The sequence below is a fragment of the Selaginella moellendorffii genome, unplaced genomic scaffold (genome assembly GCF_000143415.4).
Source record: "Selaginella moellendorffii unplaced genomic scaffold, v1.0 SELMOscaffold_16, whole genome shotgun sequence".
NCBI lineage: Eukaryota > Viridiplantae > Streptophyta > Lycopodiopsida > Selaginellales > Selaginellaceae > Selaginella > Selaginella moellendorffii.
In genome coordinates, this window is record NW_003314277.1 from 1,253,849 (window position 1) to 1,258,889 (window position 5,041).

A 5,041-nucleotide genomic window follows, 5' to 3' on the forward strand; every position below is an offset into this window, starting at 1 on the left:
AATGGTCCTGCATTTATGGCTAAGGCATTTCATATTTTGACATCTCGGTTGGGGATACGCCACACTTTCATGAGTGCTTATCATCCACAATCAGATGCTCTGGAGGAACGGCTCGTTCGGACATTCAAGGGGATGATTGCGAAGTATATGAACTTTCATCATTCAGATTGGGATGGTTATTTGCTGTCTCTTCGGTATGCATATGTCACAGGGGTGCAGAGTTTTGTTGGTGCTTCACCATATAAACTCCCATATGGTCATGATTCAATATTACTAACAGAGCTAGGTTTACCTTCACAATTGCCACAAGATGCAGATGCTAGGTCATGGGATCAGTATTTGACGAGTATTCTTCCACTTGTCCAAGCGGAGTCTGCCGAACACTTAAGCTGCATACAAGTGGGACAACAACGGCGGTACAACTCCCATCATCATCCACCTGCGGAGTACAAAGTGGATGATTTGGTGTTAGTCTGCTTTCCCCATATTACGGTACGTGGTTTATCTAAGGGGCTCCTTACACAGTGGAAAGGACCGTATCGGGTGTTGCGGCAAGTTGGACCACAAATTTATGAGGTTCGGTATGACGTCCAGCAAGCCAATCCTCCAAAGATTGTGCATGTACAGCGGTTGAAACACTTCATACAAAGGGATCAGGAGCAGTTAATACCACCTACAGATCTACCGATGCTTCCTTCTAACGTTCCTCCAAATCTCAGCCCATCTACAAGAGAACTCTGATGGTCTTCTATTGTTTTGGGAAGAGGGGATGATGTGAGGGCTTAGTGTACAGTTACGATGCCATATACTAATATTAGTGTAGTGGGATTTTGGTAGCCATCGAATTGGTTTCAATCTGGACCACTCGCTCCTATATATAAGCTAGGGTTTTTGAGCTAATAGATATGCACATTTCTGTATTCCCTTTCCATATTCCATGCACTCCACATACAAATATTTTAAGTATCTATAAATTCTTATGAATATTCTATTATCCTGACTTTTATAATCTTAATAAACCTAAAAAAATAGATTTAACTATTGTTATTTTGATTATTAATGTTAAAAATTTGGAAGAATGTATATGTAACAAAATTTTCCATTTTACTTTAATCATTTAACTACATTTTTAACCACTTAAAGATGTCTCACTCACAACTTTCATAAGTATTCATCAATTTAGGGTACTACCTTAAATATAGTCTCTAATTGACTTTATACTTGGTTTAAATGTCTAACTTTTATATCACACAAGAAAAATACTATTGATATATCAAGCTCTTATATTAAAGATAAATCCATTTTCATTTGCCTCACTGGTAGTTTAAAACCATTTGTATCTATAAAACACTTTATTTCTTTCCTCTTAAAGTAACTGCAAAAAGGTAATGGCTAACATTTTCTAACCCATTTGTATTATTCTAAATTAATTCTTTTTGTAATAGAATGAAATGAAAGAGATGACAATTTTATTAAATAAGCATAAATACCAAAACTATCGTTTTTCTGAGCTATAATTAATTTAGTTATTGTGTAAAAGGCCAAGATTAAAAAATAGAACATTAATATTTTAAAAGGCATTATGAAGTTACTCAGTTCTTCTGCTACTCTTTCACCTCCCTGTTGTTGGCACAACCTCTTATTCATACACCTCAGCATTGTTACATCAACTATCTAGTGAAAGAAAAACCGAAACTTCAACTTCAACTTCATCTTCATATGGAAAGATGTTATGCTTGCTCTTTATGGTTCTGGAAGAACCTGAAGATGATCACCATCTCTGCACTTGCTCACTCCAGGCTGGATGCTGCTGCTGCTTACCAAGAATCTGGAATGGAGCTCATAGTCAAAGATGTTGGACGTCTTGCCGCCGCCTCCAAAGTAATCAAACTCAGAGAATTCATAGGTAAATTTGTCTCTGGTGCGTTCTGCCAGGTTCTTGGACTTGATCAGCCTGATTGAGAAGCAGACCCTGAGCATCAATGTCGGGAAGTTCATACCGCCACTTGATTGTCTTGATCTCCATGGAGTGAACCGGAGAATAAGGGACGATCTGATGCCAAAGTTGCAAACTCGAGATTGAATCCTCGGGCCAGGAATTGATTCCCAAGGACTGGACGGATGTGCTTCTGTCTCTGCAAGACGCTGCTGATAATAATCTCTCAGGCATGGCCCTGCTCACTGTAAGTACACGCAAAGTTCTTGATCTGGTTGCAGCTGAATTGACAACATGAAGGGAGCTGTACTGGGCGATGGCAGAAGTGATTCAGAACCCTTGGTCATACAAAAACCGCATGAAGAAATCCAAGACGCAATTGGGACCAAGCGCCTCTAAGGCCTTCAGATGTCCCCAGCTTGTCTACATACACGCAATCCTGAAAGAGGCATTAGCCAGCTACACGGTTCCTTGGAAAGCATTTAGGACGAAAGTGTTTTGGATCTCTTCCGATTGCCAGATGTTGATGAGCACCGTGGAGCCGTGGAGCACGAGTAGGTTTTCTCTGCGAAGGTTCTTAGCTGTATTTTAATCCAAGATGCTGAGTAACCTTAAGGTTAGAGACATGTTGTTTCTTTCTTCTTATTGTTCTTGTGATGAGTATTTTATTGTAGGTGCTGATGATTGCCTTGCTTCTCAAAATGATCATGAGACGCCGGTTTTCAGTTTTACAGGTGAAACTTCGTGCATTTTGCTCTTCATGTGTTCTAACTTGTGGAAGCAGTGGGAGGCACTTGCTTTGCTACTGATTGGTATCAGTGTGAATCAGCTGCATACAACGCCAACTGGGACAACAGTCGTCGTTCCGCTTCAATCCATTGCATATGTATACACCTTGATTTTTGTAAGTCAGATTTTCTTTGCATGCTGTGCTGTTTGCTCAATCTACGATCTCCGTTACAGGTCACTATGCCATCCATGGCGTCCGTGTTCAATGAACCGCGCCCTTGAGAGTCAGTTGGAGACAAGTGTTCATCTTCACTTGTAAATGTTTTTCTCTCTGTTTCTTTTTGCAGAACCTGTTTCTTTACAGTTATGGAGCGATGTTCACCTTTCTAGCGATTCTGGTTACTGCTGATTTTAGTGGTATGGCCTTTACTCTATCTGGTTTTTTTCTTTTTCTTAATCCATGTGCGCTTTGTCAGCTGGGAATGGGCTTAATCGGGCCACTCTCGGGCAACAATGTTTCTAATCTTCAACAACGCAGCGCAAGGAATACTCTCTTGCTTCTTTTTAAAATATGCCGGTAAGTCTTGAACTTTTGATGTGGCGTTTCTATAGGTGCGTTTTTCCAGATGCAATCTTGAAAAAGTACTCGTCTACTGTTGCAACAATCTTTACGGCTTTGGCTTCTGTCGCCTTATTCGGCACAAACTGACAATCAACTTTGTCTTAGGAGTATCAATTGTTATAATTTCTCAGGTATCCTCGTAGCTCTATTGCAAATACTCTGCTAACGTAATAATGTAACAGTTCTTCTCGGCACTAAGCAAAACGAAGGACGAAAAGCTTGACAATCAGATGGACACGTTCGTTGACAAGCATAACACTTACACGAGGTAACCTATATATTTGACCTCCATTTGTGCGTTCTAAGTTTCACCCTTCTTTCCTTTAGGCCCAAGGATGATCGATATGACTGCTGGTGCTGGTGAACAGGTATGGACTTCGATATTATGTGCTATGTATACTTAAATCCGGTGCTAACAGGCAAATCTTAAAGTCGTTATACTGGATGACAGACAACCTTTGCTTCCTACTTAAGCTCGAGCGCAGTAATAGTAGTATATGGAGCAGCATACTGTACAAAACCGCGGTGATGGGTAAGGAGACGGTAGCGTTTCCATTCAAGCTAATTTTTGCTGAGGAAGGTTTGAGTGGCTGTCTCAGAGCGAATGCACACGAGCTAAATAAGATGGGGGGGAAAGATGACTGTGATTTCCTCAAGTTACAACCGTTTCGTGTTTTCTTTTTCTTTTTCCAGTGAGGTGCCGTAGCAGACCGGGCTTGCTTGTTCTGTTCTATATTTTCGGCGTCTACAACTTCACTTGTCTCTGGAGCCACAGTGGTACAACAGGCAGCTGGCCTACGAGTGCGGCCTTTCGGATGCTACTGTTACCCTGGATTGCCGCTGATAGTATCAACAGCTTGGTTAGTTAAATCCTCTTCTATTCACTGATTGCTGTTTTCTTTCTTTCCTTTTTTTAAAATTTTTTCAGACCGCGGACGAGTTTCGCAATCTTCAAACTGTGCTGAAGGAAGCTGCTTTTAACAAGACTGTCATCGTGACTCCTTTGAATAAGGCTTGGGCATCAGAACTGCTATCCTACTTCCTGGCTAGCTTCCAAGACGGTGACGATACGACTCACCTTCTTCCGACGCTGCTGATCTTCACGTTGGATCCATCTGCGCACAAGAAATGCCTGGAAGCTCATCCGCACTGCATCCTCCTTGAGAGCAATGGCGTGGACCGGCTTCTCTTTCAGCAGAGAAGCCGTACATGACTCGGGACTACTTGAGAATGACAAGGAAGAAAATATCGTTCTACAGATGGGATACAACTTCATCTTCTCGGTAAAACTTTGAACCACTTTCTCCTTGCCTTCCTGTACTAATTCTTCTCCAGGAATTGTCTCCAGGATGCAGACGTCTTGTGGCTGCGAAATCCCTTCTCGAATTTCTCTCCGGAAGCAGACGTGGAGCTGGCTTGTGACTTTTTCAATGGCAACGAGACGGACATTCGCAACCAGGACAACACGGGGTTGATGCACGTGAGATCCAATAACCGGACGATCGAGCTCTTCAAGTACTGGGACAGGCACGCCAAGTTCTACTACCACATCCACGACCAGGAAGTCTTCGACAGGATCAAGCTCCTCGCCGAGTTCCGGGCCATAGGAGCCAAAGATTCGGTTCATGCCAACGGAGGTTTTCAGTGGGTTTTGCAAGCCAGCCAGCGACATGGAAAGAGTTTGCACCATTCACGCCAACTGCTGCCAGGGCCTCCGCTCCAAGCTTGCGGATTTGCAGCTCGTCCAAGAGGAC

General features: G+C 42.4%; 1 pseudogene; it reads left to right on the plus strand.

Annotated features, from left to right (window-relative positions):
- The first annotated feature begins 2,534 nt into the window (after positions 1-2,534).
- On the plus strand, positions 2,535-3,626 carry LOC112346677 (annotated as a pseudogene).
- Positions 3,627-5,041: the final 1,415 nt, after the last annotated feature.